General features: G+C 42.8%; 1 protein-coding gene and 1 long non-coding RNA gene across 11 annotated transcripts in view; both read right to left on the bottom strand.

Annotated features, from left to right (window-relative positions):
* Positions 1-18,609, bottom strand: part of SRGAP2 (SLIT-ROBO Rho GTPase activating protein 2) — a 230,546-nt gene that overhangs the window by 169,497 nt on the left and 42,440 nt on the right. The window lies entirely within an intron of this gene.
* LOC116576585 lies at positions 1,763-3,489 on the bottom strand. Its single transcript, XR_004280212.1, has 2 exons — positions 2,923-3,489; positions 1,763-2,865 (listed from the first exon to the last, which is right to left on the bottom strand). It is a non-coding gene; the product is annotated as an uncharacterized LOC116576585 (long non-coding RNA).

Genomic DNA, 18,609 nt, shown 5'->3' with positions numbered 1-18,609 from the left:
TGGGGGAGGCTGCCGCCCACCCTCCATCTTTGCTCTTCCTATGGACTCCGGCAAGGCCAGAGTCGGACAAGTTCTTCGCCATGAGTCTCACGAGAAACATCATGTTAATTCAAGGTTTCATGGGCCTGGGCTTGGAGGAAGCATCCACCACAGTGAAGGGCGAGACACATGCCAATTTCCCAACTGCAACCTCGGTCCCTTCCAGCTCAGCAAACTGTTGGCACAGAACAGTGTGGGAGGATTTCTGTTGTTGTTGTTATAGGAAAGCTACCAAGCGCACCACAGGAAAAATCAACCAATCCTATCAGGATACAACCAATCCTCCATACCTTTTAAGAGAAGAGAACCAAAATCCTGCTTCCTAAACTCCTGCCCATTATTACCAAAGCCTGAGCACTACCCTTCTCCCTCGTGAAGGTGTAATTCTGCCTAGTTAGAGCTCCCTAACCAGTCCACTGCTACTGGCTGAAAAGCCTGAGTTCCAGAAAGGACATTTCCTGAGGTTCTTCTTCAGGTAAACGTCCACAGCTGCCCACATGGAGACCTTGGTAGGCCAACAGACCTGGGACCTGAGAAACCCTGAAGAGAAGTTAGATTTTTTTTTTTTTTTAAGATTTTATTTATTTATTTGACAGACAGAGATCACAAGTAGGCAAATGGCAGGCAGAGAGAGAGGAGGAATCAGGCTCTCTGCTGAGCAAGGAGCCCGATGTGGGGCTCAATCCCAGGACCCTGGGATTATGACCTGAGCCGAAGGCAGAGGCTTTAACCCCCTGAACCACCCTGGCACCCCGAGAAGTTAGATTCTTAACTCAGACAGCACCACCCCCCCGCCCCGCCAACCCATGGCCTGGGATGCTCAGGAACCCACAGGGGCCTTGTAGGGTTGCACAATGACGAGGGAAGTGCTACCGGCATTTAGTTCGAAGGGATAGGAATACAGTAGAACCCCGAAGGACAACAGTATTTCTGCTAAGAATCGCCATGGACAGAAGTGGCCTTGTCTTATGCTTTCCTGAATGGGTATAACATGCACTGGGCGGAGAGAGGGACAGGGACAGGCCATTTTCGGAGTAAACAAGAAGTAGGTTCCTCTCCTTCCCCACACCCTGCCTCAAAGTTCTATACCTCTGAGCAAACACTGGTATTATTTCCTTATGTATCTTTCCAGAAATTTTCTGTGTACAAACAAGCATCGGTGTACAGGCATCATCTCGCCTCTTTAAAATGCGGCTCTCCACCAGGTTTCTTTCCATTTCACACATCCGTCTGCTCCTTCTTTCCACGGGCTGCACAGCACTCCACTGGACAGCTATGCTCTCATTTATACAACCAGTCCCCTTTGGATGGTCCCTGCCATTGTTCCCCCATTTTTTGCTATCATAAGATCTTTGTTTTGAAGGCACACATGAGTATATGCAGAGAATAAAGTCTTGGAAGGGAACTGCAGTCAAAGGGTGTATGCATTTCAAATGTTTTCAGATGTTACCCAACCAGTGAGTGAGATCGCTACTGCTTGCTGCCCTGTACCCTGAGAACACACTGTATTAGCAGATATTTTTATCTAATATGTACAAAATGACTAAGTACTATAGGTGTAATTAAATTTGTATTTTTCTCTGAGTGAGATCCAGGCATCTTTTCCTACATTGGTATGCTTGTATGTTGCAATACGGCCGCGGTGTTTTGTTTGTTTCTTTGAAACAACAGTTTATGCTTTTTATTCCTAGTTTCTTTTGGATTACTGGTCTTTTTTTTTTTCTCCTTAACTTTTGTTGACTGTGTGAGCACTTTATCCATAAAAGAAATGAGCGCTCTGCCATATGCTACAAATAGATTTCCCACTTCATATTTTTACTATATATTTAATCATTAAGAACTTTTAAAATGTATCGATCTTTACTCATATAGTTTCTAAATTTTCTGTCCTGTTTAGATTATACACCATGGTTTTAGAAAACATTCTCACAAGGGACAGCTCCATAGCTCAGGAGTTAGAAAACTGGTCTTACAAAAAAACGTTCTCCCAAACAAACAAACAAAAAATTCTCCCATGTTTTTTCTATTTTTACGGTTTTACTACATGTATATTTCAACCCATCTAAAATTTACTTTCATTTAAAGATGAAGATAAGGATCCAATTTAAATTTTTCTAAACGGCTACCCAGTTGTCTCAAAACTAGTTATTAAAAAATCCATTCTTCTCTCCTATCCCAACAATTTGAAATAATACGCTCTTACTCGACACTAAATTCCTGTATGGATTTAGATCGACTTCTGAATTCTCTATGCTATTTTTCTGGGCTCTATTTTTAATGTGAAGGTGGCAAGAACAAATTCAGGGAGCAACCCTGAGGTATGGTAAGAAAAAGGATATGGCCTTCAAGAGCCTAAAGACAGTATTCATATAAGTTGCAATTAAAAATCACTCTCTCCAATGACTCTAAATACAATAGTCCATGGGACTTTACCCATTGCTTTGTTTTTTGCTTGTAAACAGTTCATGTTTTTAAATGTAAACCTGCTATTAAAATGTAACATACATATAAGAAAAGACAGAACTCTTCGGTATCCAGCTTAAAATTTTTTCAGCACAGTTAACAAGATCATGCAACCGGCACCTAGATCAAGAAAGAGTCCTCTGGTGGTTCTAGAAGCCCTTTTGTGGCCCCTTTCCCATCATCCTCCCCCAATCCTGATGACTATTGCCACAGATGCCTTCTGCCTGCCTGTTTATGAACTTCATATAAATGGAATCAATGTGAAATTTTAAAAACGGGCAGAAGGAATCTATGGTCATTATAATCACATATAACACTGTATTATATAATTATGATTCACTAAGAAAATAGGACTTAAATGTGCTTCCCTTCTCCCCCCCAAAAGACAAATTATGTGAGGTGATAAATGTGTTAAGTAACCATCTACACAAATATCAAATATCAAATCACCATGGTGTACACTTCAAATATCATACAACTTTATATATGTCAATGGTTACCTCAATAAAGATGAAACACACATAAATAAAGTAGAAAACTTCTTCAGTGAAATCATATACCCCGTACTCTTGTTTCATGTTTCTTTTGCTCGTAATCATGATCATGAAGTACATCCATGTTGTTGTATGTACTCACACTTCATATATTCTTAGGGTACAGACGTAGCATTCCTCTGTGCGACTAACCCACAATCTCTTGTTATCTACTCCGCCTCTGATGGGCATTCTGGTGACTAAAAACATCCTTGTATATGTTTTTCAGTCTACTGATAACTTCAGCCATTCTGAATCCTTTGGTTTTAGGTATATCTCTTGTATACGGTAGAGGTGTGTTCTGCTGGAGAACCACCTGAAAATATTTTTCTTTTATTTAGGTGAATTTTGGCTCATTTATACTTGTATCTGATTGATACATTCAGTCTCAACTCCAACATTTTATGTTATTTTTGCTGTTTCATTATGCTATATTCATTCTATAGTTGTCCTTTTTTTTTTTTTTTTGCCTTTTTTTTTTTTTTTTTCCTATTTGGAAGAGTATAGACTTTGTTCTAGGGGTTATCTTTACACTAATACTTTTATAATATCCATAGCTCCCTTTTTTCCTTACTTAATCTCCCTCTATTTGGCTTGTCAGCTTTCAAGGACTCTTTTGACACCTGTGCATTAATTCTGTGGCAGTCTGACTCTATTCTCTCTCTTTTCTATATCCTCCCCCTCTTCTACTCTCATTTTTATTTCTATTTGTCAGAACATAGACAATTTATATATATTACTCTTCTCCTCTTATCCCTACCCATGTTTTTGTTTTGAATCTATCTTAAAATAGTCTATGAACACTTTGAAGACATCAACTTGCTTTTGTATGGTTTCCTTCCCCCACCTACCCCTATAGAAAATTCGGCTGTCAGTCTTATTGATTCTCCATTGAGGATAATAATAGATCTTTGTTTTCCTTTTGGTTGCTCTTAAGATTTTCTTATTGTCTTTGTTTCTTAGTCAGTTTTACTATGATTGCCTATGGTGTGGTTTTCTTGATTTATTCTGCATGATTCAAAATACCTCTTGAATCTGTAGTTTGATATACTTAGTAGTTTGGGAAAACAATGCAGCATTATGTGTTTAAATATTGTTTCTATCCTGGTCTCTGTTCTCTTGTTCTAGGCCTCCCAATTGCTAAGTGTGTTAGATCATTTCTATGGGAGATTTCTTGTATCTCTAGTATCTTTTTTATATTTTTAAAAACTTTTGGTGTCTGTTATTCCTTTTACTATTATTAGCTTACAAATTCTTCTTATTCTCAACTGTGTGACACAGTCAGTACCTTCTTACTTTCATTTATCATATTTTTTTATTTTTCTAATTGTCATATCGGTTTTTTAGTTTTCAGATCTCTGCCAGAATTACTCATTTTGGTTTTTTTCTTACTCTTAATCCATGTCCAACAGCTCCATTACCTAGATCCTCTGTAGATCTGTTTCTATTGCCTATTTTTTCTCTTGGTTTCAAATCATGGCATCATATCATCTCGTATGTCTGGTTATTTTTCATTGTATCCTGAACATTTTATATGAAAAGATTATATAATAAGATAAGACACAGAATGACATTATTTTCCTCCAAACAGGAGGATTCAGGGAAACTGATCATCCATTCAAAATCCTTGATCCAATCAAGGAATGAGAAAAGATGAAGCCGAGCCTCAGTCCTTGGGAAGACTAGCCAATTTCCAGTTATGCTTAATACTAAAGTTCAGCCCTACAGAGGTACCAACCCAAAGCTCAGGACATTTACTGTAGCCCACTCTTTCTGCCAGGTTCTGAATACAATTTTTTACCCCTCAGCCCACGAGTGTTTGAAAGTTTCTATCCTCTCAGCTGCCTCTTCTAGAATCAACAGATGCCCTAGGGGGGAAAGTTGCCCCCATGCAACTCTGCATTTCCTTGTTCTCTAGAATCTTGGCCCCGTCATATCTTATTGCTTTGTTAGCTCTCCAATGACTTCAAACAGATTTTCAAAAGCTGTGTCCTATTTGTTGGTTTTCTCTGTGGAATTACCTTGTCCATGATATTCAAAGAAGAAATTCAAAGAGAAGCCTGGAGGCAGGAAGTGCAAAGCTGGTTAAGCACCTTGATGTTGTCATCAGGGATTCAGGGCACCATCTGTTCTTCTTTAGTGAATTAGCATAACACATTATATCACAAAATGGCAACTGAAATTCCAGGCATCACATCATAGCCAAGCAATAAAAAGTATGGAGGATGAAAGAAATGGACCATGTCAACCACGTCTATTCCCTTTTCCATATATTTTTTAGTAAATTGGGTATTTTTTCCTTTGAATTATTTTGCCCTATTCATAAGAAGTCACCTTCCCTACGGTAAGAGGAGACTCTGGACAAGTCACATAACCTCTCTAGGCCTCAGTTTCTGTCAGGTGAGTGGCTTGCACTAGATGACCTCTAAGCTACTTTAGCCAGAACATTCTTAAGAGTCTATTAACTCACTTGTCTTCTCATTATTTTTAGGATGAAAGTTAGGGAAAAAAATGGGACAATTCATATATTTGTTTAAGAGATAAGAACTAGACTCTGAAGATACAGAATGTCCAGCTCTTTTATCCTCAGGATAGCAAAAGTCACGATTTAAGTTAAAATCTAGATTTAAAAGTCTGGAGAAAAATTCTGGAGATTTAAAGTTAGAGAGAAGAAAACATGTTCACTTTACAAAAAATAATTCTAATCTCTGGCATGCCTTGTTATAATGTCTTCCTAAAAAGACTCATTCAATTATGATTCAATTTATAGTAACCCAATTTGCACACACCTTCAAGAACATCTGTAAGTTCTTTTTGTTCATGTCCAAGGACTATTACTTTATTATTATTTTCCTGAAACAGCCCAACACTCTTGGCTTGTATATCACCAAGTATATCAGGCACTCCTTCTCTCTTGGTACCCTTCTATGACTACCCTTCTATGACTTTAGGAGCAATTTTCTCAGTGTTTCTTACGCCTAAACAAAATCTTTCACTATTAATGAGCTTTCAAAGGAAACACCTTTAAACTCCCAACTTGAATTTTTATATATTCTTTAGACATGGAATGTTGAGAGATTCCATATATTTGGTTAAAAGAAATATGAAAAGATTCCTTATTTTTCTCCACCCTTCCTCACATTCCTCATAACCAAAAATCTCCTCCCCCGAAAGAGGTTAAAATTTGCCTGCATTATGCCAAATATTTCAGCTTTATTTTCACCATGGAAAAAGTATTAAAGTCAGCTGAATTATTCATGAGACCCTAGGTAACATGATCATTGTTTTTGGCCTTCAGCTTCAATACTTTCAGTATTGCAATTCATTTTTGGGTTTCTGAATGGGGCTAACAAGGAACTTTGCTATATACATCATTAAATTATTGGCATGTGTCCTGGCACGAAAATTTACACTACATCAACATAGCCATGTATTTGCATGGACATATAGATCTTTGATGCTGGGTAGTTCTTAATTTTATCCATTCTCCGACTTCCCTGAAGTTTCACCCAGATGGGATTTTCAGAGCATTTGCCAACATGAGATGACTAAAACATTCAAGACGGGGGAAAAAAAGGTCTAGGCTCCAGCTTACAGATTCTTAATCTACCTCTGAAGATGGTGATCAAGAGACTGGTTTGACTGATGAAGGGCAAACTTCAGCATGCAGGAGCCTCTACTGTCCTTTTCAGTGTGGTCACAAAAGCATTTTTCTGAATTTGCACACAGAATTCAGCAGTCCACACCTCTCCTAATACCCAGTCTTTGAATGAGTCGGTTCTCCTTTTAACTCTCATTTAAACATGCCTCCTCTCCTGACCTTCTCCCAGTCTCAATCCTCTGGTTTGCCCCAAAGAAAAGAGCGAAAAGAAAAGCAGATAAAACTCCCTCTCCCCATTGCAACTCCAAGCACCACTTTTCTCACTTCTTCCCACTTCTTCCCAGAATAGGTATTGTCCACTCTCGTACCAAGAGACCTCTTACCATCTCACGGTCCCACGAAGCAAATCACTGCCACCAGGCAATGGAATCAATGTCTCTAACAGACCTGAGCTCTATCCCTAAGCTTCTTTCAGAAAATGTATAGTCAGTCCATAGATTTTTCCTGGGGACATTTATGGAAAATTTAAGGAAATATTTCATCATTCTCTTTGCTTCCAAAATCATCTTAGATAAGGCAAAAGGATTTGTGTCTATTTCGGTTCTACTTCCCCTTAGTTGAAGAGCCAGGTTAACACCACTAAACTGGACCAGTATCCACCAAGCAAGCAGATGTCAGGACAGGCTGGCAGCTAGAAATGGGTGCTCTCCAGGAGAGACTTCACACAACACATAAACAAAACTCAGATTTCATCTCCAGTAAACCCAGTGGGATGCTAATGAGTTTTCAAAGATAAAAAAGCAAACTGATCTCATTCTCGGCTGTCATTTTATTTTGAAATGTACCAGCTACTTAATTTTGTCACAATGCCGCCAGTAATGCAACACATTTCTCTCTTACCTCTAGTGCTCTCTTATTTCCAAGGCAAAAGAAACTACTCTAGAAGCACCCAGAGTCTTCAGACATATCAGGAACTGTTAAAGGACAGTGACAAGGATCCTAGGAGACTGTCATTTTCTTCTCACGACCTCTTTGCTCTTTGGATATTTGCTTATCACATGAACTTGTTTCTTAAGAGCACTTATCTCACTTTGTAATCATCTTTATTCATTTGTTTATTTACTGTCGTCTGTCTCCTCTTATAGAATCTTAACGTTCTATAAGGAGAGAGGTTTTATCTGTCTTATTCAGTGTTATACCCTAACCTAACAATGCCCAGCATGTAATAAATACTCAATAAATGTCTGCTGAAGTAGAGAGGATGAGCTGGGTTCTGCTGCAGTAAGAAACATCCCCCAAATTTCAGTGGTTTAACACAACAAAAGCTCATTTCTTCCTTATTATATGTGACCAACAGGCGTAAAGAGGGGAGAATATGTCCATCATTGCTGTTTAAGGACCCAGGTTGACAGAGGCTCTACCTAGTTACAAACTTTCACATTACCAAGGCAGGAAAAGAGAACGCTATGTTGTCTCCTACTGGCAGTTGCTTCTGCCCAGAAGGGCCACGTGACTTGCTTTTGGGCCATCAAAATGGGGCCATATGTGGTCCTTCTGGGCAGAAGCAACTGCAAAGGGAATATCCAAAGAGAAGTGGATGTGATGTGCACTGGAGGCCCATGGAGAATCAAAGAGCAAATCTAGAATCATGCTGTTATAAAGGCTTTCATTTGGTTCATTCCTCCATGTCTGGGCAAGGTTGCAATTAACAAAAGGTAACAGGCAACAGCAGATGTACTAATGCATCAAACCAAAAATGGACGTTATATACATCATACCAAAAAGCTTTTCAAAATCAGTAATTGAGTGATATTACTACAAGAGCCTTATAAAAAGAAAATACATCTTAATTGCCCAATCAAGAGGAAATACCAGTATTCACTATGTCATTTACCTTAGGAACAAACTAAATGATTACCGTGCATTCAGTACACACGCTCTTTGTAACTGAAACCCTCTTGGGAACTAGTAACCAACTGTAGGAAAACGTGCAACAGTTTGATGTCATGTTTTCAGATGTTTAAAAAAAAAAAAATTGAAAATCCATTCATACATTTATTTTTTCTACCCACTACACATGAACAAAAGCAATTAACCAGCAGCAGCATTTGGGCCCACTATGACACATCCCCTACTACTGAAGAAGGCCTGAACCATGTACAGAACTTTCTCTAGAGCATGTCTCTTGGTATTTCCTGCAGATATAAAACGTTGATTTCATTCCTGCTAGATGGGCCTTTTTTTCACCTCCATCGTCAGTCTCTTACAGTGAGATCACCTCCAGTTACAACTCTCCCACCAAATGAATTCCCAAGTTGCCATGGTAACTAACACCTTCCTCCAAACTGTCAATATGTTTCCGAATCTTCAAGGCAGCCCTCTTGATCTACTGCCAGAAGTACCAGTCTCCTCTTGCAAGAGCAAGCACCTTCTTTCTCGCCAAATCTATAAATGAGCCCCTCTGGAAGATTCTCTGCTAATAATAGTACCAGCTACCACCTATAAGACCCTCCTTGGTATCTCTCAATCTCACTGAATCATTTTTAAGACTCTGCACAGTAGAGATCATTCTCCTTATTTTACAGATTAAAATAATTGCAAATCAGATGTTATAGAACTAGACAAGAGGCAGGGCTAAGAGTTGAACACCAAATTCTCTGACCATATTGTCTGAGGCATCCTCCCTGGGCACAAGGATTTTCCAGCTCACAGGAGCACAGAGCACTTTTACCTATCCCGTTCTCTCAGCTTAACCCTGCTCCTTTGTCCAAGAAGACTTTTCGTATTTCAAGACCACTGAGTTTGCTTGAATATTAACACAACACTACTCCAAATCCAATAGCACTTCAAGGTGTGTTAATACTGATTAAACATTAAGAAAGAAAAGGCTTCATTTTTCTGCTCTCGTCTCCTGTGTTCCCAGGGCTTTGGTGAGGATGAACAAGATAATGGGTGTTAAGTGTTTTGTACTCAGAGCAAAGGTACGAGATCAATACCCCGCAGATGTTGTGGCACCCACGATGTGACGAGGTGCCAAGGAATGTCTGTACGGCTGGAACGGCAGCCAAGTCTTCTGGATTTGCTTCCTTTGGCCCCTTTGAGAGCCCCTCCCCCGCCACGTGACCCACATCCTTACTATTCTCCCCTAAACACAAATTGAGGGGCATACAAAGCCAGCACTGTACTTACTTCTTAACTGATCTATCCCTCCCCCCATGCCCAACACACAGGCAGACTATGGGAGCTTTGTAAACAAGGGCAGAACACTTACCATCCCACAGTGATTTTTTCCAGTCTGCCTTTTTTTAACCACTCACCTGGCAGGAACTGCTATTCCCCTGGCCAGCAGCTGTTTGTAAAACTGGTCGGTCTCCCCGTTTTCACACCAAAGATAGTATTTCTCTAGTAGAAATACTAGAGAGTCCTTGAAATAAGACAATTAGCAAGTCACCTAGAATTTCCACCCACTCCACAGAGGCACACAAACAAGACAATTCACGCAGTTTGTTGTCTGGAGTAAACAGGACGCTCTACCCACCACAGAGCCCAGAGGTTGGCACGGAATGACTCACTCCAAGTAGTAGCTACGGTGGCCCAGTTCCCTACTTCACACAGCCATGTGCAGCCATGGGAAAGGCACTCCTCCCCGCCCCCACCTTCCCTCACATACTTCTGCACATCAATCCATTAAGAATCTGAAGTGTAATTTATCTTATTCACTATTATCCTGTTAAATTGCTCTACAGCTGCCACGGCAGTAATTGCGGTGATCAGTGATTCAGACTTCTTGAGCACAGGGCCCTAAGTAGGTTTCATTATTAAAATTTCCAAAGGTTTTATTATTAAAATAAACCTGAGAAGGAGCAGTGTGGCCATGGGGCAGTCGTACTAATGACTCTCGAGTGATGAAGGGACGTCGGTCCCGTCATCGATGCCGCACTCACGAATCCCAGTAATTGGGAATTTATCAACCAATAAAACCAACCAGCATTCTAAGAACGAGGAATAACTCTCTACAAAGCTGCCTTTGTTCACGGAGGGATTGCTCATCACGGCAAATCTTGGCAGCAGCGCAAGCGTCCTTCGAAGGGACTGGTTCAGTAAGCCAGGAGGCCCTCGTCCACACAACGGAATACTATGCAGCTCTGAGAAAAGAAGCACGACACTCTCTGTACCACCACGGAACAATCCCTAGAACTTACCACTAAGGACAGAAAGCAAGCTACAGAACGGGGTATATAATGCGCAGCCTTTTGTATAAAAAAAGAGTAGCAAGAGTGGGTGCCTGGGTGGCTCAGTAGGCTAAGCGTCTGCCTTCGGCTCAGGTCATGATCCCAGAGTCCTAGGATCGAGTCCCGCATTGGGTTCCTCGCTCGGCGGAGAGCCTGCTTCTCCCTCTCCCTCTGCCTTTTCCCCTGCTCGGACTCGCTCACCCTCTCTCTCAAATAAATAAAATCTTTAAAAAAAAAAAAAAAGAGAGAGAGAGAGAGAGTTGTGGGAGGAATAAGAACACATATTCACATTTGCTTGTATTTACATAAAGAAACTCTAGAGAGTTGTGTAAGGAACTACTGAGAGGCATATAATAAGGGATAGGAGATCTAGGAGGTGGACCAGAACTGAGAAGGAAGTAACACTTCTCAAAACACACATTTCAAAAATAATTGTTTCATGTTTTTATTTTTTATTTTTTAAAGATTTTATTTATTTCTTTGACAGACAGAGATCACAAGGAGGCAGAGAAGCAGGCAGAGAGAGAGGAAGGGAAGCAGGCTCCACGCTGAGCAGAGAGCCCAATGTGGGGCTCAATCCCAGGACCCTGGGATCATGACCTGAGCAGAAGGCAGAGGCTTTAACCTACTGAGCCACCCAGGCACCCCAATTTTTTCATGTTTTTAATTTCTCTTTACAACCTACTTCATTAGTGGGGGGGCTGGGAGGGGTTTTGTTGCCATCACTTTGGGGACCAAGTGATCAACCTTCAGACTTCTTACCTCGGCCTGCTAGAAGTCACTAACCACAGGACAGTAACACTTTAGGTCAGGAAAGCATTCTTCTTCTGACTTTCTGACTTTAGGTCAGGAAAGTGTCAAGACTGTGACTTGACTGTTTCCTTAGGGAAGGAGAAACTGATCACACATAAGGGCACATAAAATCTGAACACTGTAAGACGAGGTTAACCCGGCCTTCTAAAAATGTGCAACCAGCAGAATTGTGACACTGCACTAATTATGGTGCGGGTGGCAGAGAACAGGTAGAGCGGCCCTCCTCCTCCCTTTACAATTTTGCTTTTATTCTTGGGGTTTCATAAGGGACTTTGGTGAAAACGGAAGATTTACATCCATGTCTAGAATTACAACTATCTTAAGGCTACTTTCAGCACAAGTGATTTTTTTAATAAACCATTTACATGGCTCCCCTTCCCCAGACAAAAACAAAGACAGAAGAAGAGGGGCACGTCGGAGGTTTATCTAGCTTCGTGAGTTAAGATGGGGGCACTAAATGAATGATATTAAGGCAACTGTCTAACCCGAGTATCAGAGAATTCTGGCTCCAGTGAAACTCCTGGGACAACAAAGACTCCTAGCAATCCACACCCTCGAGTAGATATAAATGCACGCATGAATCAGGAGCAGAGTCAAAAGGCCAGTGTTAGCAGGGAGTCTGGTAAGGAAGAGTCCCCAGAGCTGCCCCAGTAGCCCCACCGGGGGAGAAGCAGGATGGCATCCAGAAGAGCACGTGAAACAGGCCTTCACGGGAGCCCACCAGCCTCCACAGAAAAAATATGACTAACTGACACAAACTGCCCAGGCGGTTACTTTAGCTTTGCCTCCCACCTAGATCCAAATCTGTATAGGAAATAAATGCTCTGTGAGATCTACCCTTGCCCTCTTACTGGGAGAGCAAGCATGAGCTGATCGCTTCAAGATCCCTCCCCGCAGGGGCGCCTGGGTGGCTCAGTGGGTTAAAGCCTCTGTGTTCGGCTCAGGTCATGATCCCACGGTCCTGGGATTGAGCCCCAACATCGGGCTTTCTGCTCCGTGGGGAGCCTGCCTCCCCCTGCCTCTCTGCCTGCTTGTGATCTCCCTCTGTAGAATAAACAAATAAAATCTTACTAAAAAAAAATCCCTCCCCACAGCAGCCTGGGCTAATGCCACTAAGCTCCAGACCTGTTTCAACTACCCTTTGACACCACTTCCAGGATGTGCTGGGTGTCCCATGTCCCAAGAGCCTTCTCCCTGGTAACATAAGCTCTTTCTAGCTCTACTTTCCCTGTCTCGGTTAATGATACGGCCAGGCACCGAAATACCTAAACCAAATTCTGACACTTCTTCTGTTTGCCCCCACTTCAATCCACTCACTCAATGATCAGCTGTACTGACTTTTTAGCTCCTAAATATCTCTGCAGACCTTGCTTTCTCTTCATTTTCACGGTCACTGCCTTACTCAGTATCTCGTCATTCATTCAACCATATTTGCTGTGCGTAGGTCATAGCTAGGTACTTTTCAACAGAAGAAAAGCAGTATGCTCCTAGCTTTCTGGTGTTGGGGCTTCTCTGGACTATTTACATACACTCTTGTCTCCTACCATTCTCTATACAGCACCAGGAGTAGCTTCTCAAAAAATTAAATAGATCATTTAATTCAGAGGTCAGCAAACTCTTTCTATAAAGGGCCGGCAAGTAAATATCTAAGGCTTCTAGGCCATATGTTCTCTGTCACAACTACTTAACTCGCTCTTCCAATGTAAAAACAGCCACGGGTGATACGTAAACCAATGGGCGTGCTTGTGTTCCAGTATGCTTTATTTACCAAAATAGGCAGCAGGCCAGACTTGACCCAGGGGCCGCAGTTTGCCAACCCCTGATTTAATTAACGGCAGCTTCTCACTCCTTCGGAATTAATCCGAATTCCTTCCCATGGCCCACAGGCCCTCCAACCTCATCTCAATACCGCCTGCCCTCTCTCCTCCAACCACCCGACCTTCTTTGCGGCACTCAAACACTATGCCAAGTGCATTCCCCTCCCAGGGTTGCTGCACTTGCTGTTGTCCCCATTCGGACCACTCCTCCCTGATCGCCCCATAGTTGCCTCAGTTTGAATGTCACTTCCCCAAAAGGGCCCTCACTGAAACTATGCCAATATGTCAGCACCCACCCCAGCGCCCATTCTAACTCCCAAGGCTCTATTTATTTTCTTCAAATTATTTATCACCATCTGAAAAACACCATTTGTCGCATGTATATTGTCTGTCTACCCAACCTCACATGACCTCTAGAATGTGATTCGTTCGCCCCTAGGCTCCCAGCACCTAGAACTGTGCCCAGCACTAAGCAGAGGCTCCAATCTGAAATGTGACCACCTCTAAGTCACTGGCATCCTCATTCTAAAATACAAATTGGATCATGTCACGCCCCCTGCACAGGATAGGTCTGCGGCCCCCCACTGGCTTTAGGATACAAATGCCAATGATGCAATCCGGCCAGGATAGCTCTTATCACACTTTCTGATGCTCTCCCAGCAGACTGTGGCCTCAGGGCAGCAAGGACCACGTCTTGTTCATCTTTCCTCCTCAAGTGCCCAGCACAGTGCCAGGAACACTATAGGTGCTCCATAAACACTGAACGAAATTGATCAATCAACAGGGGTAAAGCAACTTGCACAATGCTAAATTAGAATTGATAACTTGGTGAATACCAAATTTAAAGCCAACGACGCAAGATTTTGCTTTCCTTTCCATGCTTTGTAAGCAACCTGGGCAGGGGCTATGCTTGTAATTCTGAATCTGGCTTTAGATATTGTCCTGGCTTCTACCTGGCAGGCAGCCAGCTACTCACCCTACTCTAAAAGAACAGTGGGAGAGAAGTAGGGAGAGAAGCAGGGAGAGAAGTAAATTCAATCTCTCTAGGTCTTTCTCTGTGAGCAGCTCTGGTAAGGGGTTAGGGAAAAAGAGCTCGGGCTACGATGCAGCTTAGGGATTCTCCATGAACTCCAAATGTCCACATTCTGTCATCTATTAGCAAAAAACACCCAACGCTAGCTGTTTTGCTGTCTAAAATAACCCAAGGCATTCAGGGAATTTCTGCAGAACTGCCTTACCAATAGAATGGAAATTGTTACTTCTAGAAGAATTTCTATTAGCCCTTTGAAATCCTTCAACATTCATTAAGGCCAAGGAGTTGGCACCTAATTCAGTCTGATGGGTGCAAGAATAGAGTCTTTCTAGGGAATACAGACTCCCAAATCGTTCAGGTGGGACGTAGGGAGAGAATATATTACTCAGAATCAAAGGGAAATGAAAAGAGGCCAAGCCAGAATGTTATTACTCTCCTTCTCAGGTGGGGGATTGAGTTCCAGCATGATTTTATTCCCTTTGCGTGGCCTCCTCACTTAGCATCTTGGGTGTAGCCAGCGAGGTTCTCTTCTAATGTAATAGAATCTGTTTCAGCAAAGCCTAAGCTAAGCCATCTCCAGTCTCCAAAAATGATAGGCTATAAATTACCGGGTCTCCCATGTGATATAATGAAGTGCAAATTAGCACAGCCCTGAGTGAGGCTCTACGTGCTCCTCCAAGCAAATCCATCTGGCGGACTGGAGCAAGCACAGAGCAGACCTAGATCTGGGATGACTTCATTTTGATCCTAGCTCTTCATCGCTCAGCTACGGAGAGGTCCAATCACCCAACCCAAAGAGGGGAGGGGGCAATAAGGCTCCGGGTTTTCCAACCTTAATGTCTGCTTCTCTTCCACATTTATTAGTCCCACGTAAAGAAGCTAAGCAAGCTAAACTAAGGTGATTAAATAATTAAGCCTTATAGACAGGACCTCCAGAGATCCACAAAACTAACACTCAAGACAGTCAGACAATCAACCTTGAGGGTGACTTACTGACTTGCCTCTGAAGAAAGAACCAGTGATTTGTCAGGTCTGGGACCATTCAAAATTCCTGTCAAGGATGTGCCAACACAGGAGCCAAGAACCAACCGTTCAAATGAGCCCGGCTGCTAAGTCCATTCACAGGGCCATCTTCTCCTATTGTTCCATTTAACGAAACGGTAGCCCATTACCTATCCTTAAAGCCCTCTGCTCCTCCCTGGCAGAAAATCAACAGGATAACCTATAAAACACCACTCCGAAGATGCTTAAATCCGTGGATTACAAGAGGAAAGAAAAGGTTAAGAAGAAGTCGGCCAGCGACATGCTGAGCCAACAGCACACTCTAACCCGCCCCCCAGCCCTGCCTGATCCTCGGGAGGTTGATACTAAACTGATGAGACAGACCCACAGGTTCTCAGACTGAAACAGGAACTCCGGAGCTGGTTCTTCAGCAGTAAATCTTGAAAGACCGGATATGATTTTGAGGAGGACAAGGACAGTCTGAGATAAATGAAATGTTAGGAACTGGCAGAACACAGGACCCAAAAGGGCAGAAGTTAAGCTGAGCCAAGACAGAACCTTTCTTATGGGGTATGAAGCATGGGCTGGGATTACTATTCTAACCAGGGAAGGCACGGCATACACAGGGCGAGCAAAATTCAGGGGGAATCGAAGTAGAAGTGTCAGAACCAGGGGTAGAGCACAAGATTCTCAGAGATGAATCTTTACCAGAGATTCATAGTGGTTGATTGTTGATCTTTCATTCCCAGCAAAAATGTCATGCTGACTATGAGCAGAGCAGGATGTCGGCTGTGTGTGTATTGGGGGAGGGCATCACAAATGTAATTCAGCCCTAGAGCCTAGACTGAGTTCTCTACTAAAAGGAATCAAGGCTGGCAAAGAAATGGCTGATTCCACATCTGCTGCAGAATACAGAGTCTGGAAGATGGTGCTGTGCCAGAAAGCAAGAAAGTTGTCAAAGTTAAACAGGGTCATGTCAAAAGAACACAGGAGTCAACTTGAAGGGATGCCATCTGACTTAAGATGAGACATAGTGAGCACCCAAAACAGTTAATAAATAATGACTGCAATGGGTAGAAACACATGAAATACACAATAAATCTATGAGTTCGTAATGGTATTTAGAAAAAACAAAAACAAAAAAAAGTGTTGGTCACCATTGGAGATTACTAGGTTACTAATTCACTGTTCTGAAAAATGATTTTAAAAGAAGGTGGGAAATTTATCCGGTTATTTATTTATTTATCCAGTCTTCCCTGTATAAAAGTAAATGTTCAGGGACGCCTGGGTGGCTCAGTTGGCTAAGTGGCTGCTTTCAGCTCAGGTCATGATCCTAGCGTCCTGGGATGGAGTCCCACATCGGGCTCCTTGCTCAGCAGAGAGCCTGCTTCTCCCTCTGCCTCTGCCGGCCACTCTGTCTGCCTGTGCCCACTCTCTCTGACAAATAAATAAATAAAATCTTTAAAAAAAAAAAAAGAAAAAGTAAATGTTCAGGGGGCTAGGAAAAGATTGAACAAATCTGGCAAAATGGGATAACTGCTTTATCTGGGTGCTCGGTAAATAGAGGTTCCTTTTATTTCTTTTGTGTATATAGAAAACCGCACCACTGACATCACGACCTTAAGGTTTAGGCAAGACCTCTGCCTATGAGAGGGACTAGGATATAAGGGGAAATTTTAGCCCTGCTGGGCTGAGCCAACTGGAAGGATATCGTGAGAGGCCAAGGCACAGAGGCATCATGGCTGGTGCCCAGCACTTGACCTGGAACCCCAGATTTCAGGTTGGTGGGTCCACGGTTTGCAGGTGGAGAATCTGAGGCTGCTTCTAGAGCTCACTTTTCAGTCCTGAGTGGCTTAGGAACTAAAAAGTCTTGAAAATGGAGGCTTCATACAAGTTCAACCAAGAGGAGCCGGGAAAATTAAAGGCACGAGGAAGGGGGCAAGGGCTAGCGCAGACTGCCAAGAATAAGGGTAAAAGTCACACTGAATTGGTGATTACTTCACCAAAAGAAACCAAAATAGACCTCATCATTCCCCAAACTCCCCCTTCTCTGCATCTCAAGGCCACCCGCCAGCACCACCAAACGGGCAACCAGGCAGCCGAATGAAGACGGAGGACGGAGGCGTAGTCCCCATGGGTCCCCCTGTGAGCATCCAGACAGGAGCCAGCCTGGGCAGGTCGGGACGCCCCACCCTAACCACCGCTCAAGCAACCAGCTGGGAAAGCATTCAGAAAACCCGCATCCTGATACACCGCTGCCAAACAACTGAAGCAGCAGAGAACGGCCCTTCTAAACAGCAATGCCGGCTGCCAGGAAAGTTTTGCAGGGACAATGAGCAGAGGAAAAGCAGATCCCTTGGGGTCCCCTAAGATCCAGTCTCTCAGCTTCAGCAATTTCCAATGCAGAATCCATTCACCTCTGGGGCCCGTGGAACTGCACAGGCAGGCTGTCTCCTTCCATCTCCTCAAAGATAAACGAGCAGGCAAGCTGGCCAGAAAACCACTCAGGGCATCACTCTTTAAAGAATCCTTATAGGGTCAAAGAGGAATGGGTCTACGGGCTGTGTGTATTCCCCACAGATGCCGGGGAGGATGTCAGAACCCCTTTCCAGATGTGCTTAACACTCTGTGGTCACCTGCATTGCTGCCACTGAGACTCAGTGCTTTGCGAAGGCCAAGCCCAGCTCCCGGGCTCTGGTTACCATTAGCTGAGGCTGTCATCTGTACTGTGTCCCCTTACAAAAAGTCCTAAAACAGCTCTTCATCTGCTCTTCCAAGACAAGTAATGTCTGCCAAAGAAATGGGGGAGGGGGGAAGGTTGAGAGAGGAAATACAATTAACTTCCTACCAAGATGGGGGGTGGGGGAGAGGAAAAGCTGGGAAAAGACTCTATGGGTTTATATCCAAGGTTGGGTTAATATCCTCTTGCTTTGTCTAAATGAATAGACAATTTAAAACTGTTGCAAAAAAAGAAAAGGAAGGTAGGAAGCAAGCAAGCAAGCAAACGGTCCCAAATTTCAAAGCAGAACTTTTAGCATAGAAAACAAGAATTGGTAAGAATTCCATTTCCTGGTCA

The sequence above is a fragment of the Mustela erminea genome, chromosome 17 (assembly GCF_009829155.1).
Source record: "Mustela erminea isolate mMusErm1 chromosome 17, mMusErm1.Pri, whole genome shotgun sequence".
Classification (NCBI taxonomy): domain Eukaryota; kingdom Metazoa; phylum Chordata; class Mammalia; order Carnivora; family Mustelidae; genus Mustela; species Mustela erminea.
The sequence above is the reverse complement of the archived record's forward strand: the minus strand, read 5'-3'. Positions and strand labels throughout refer to the sequence as shown.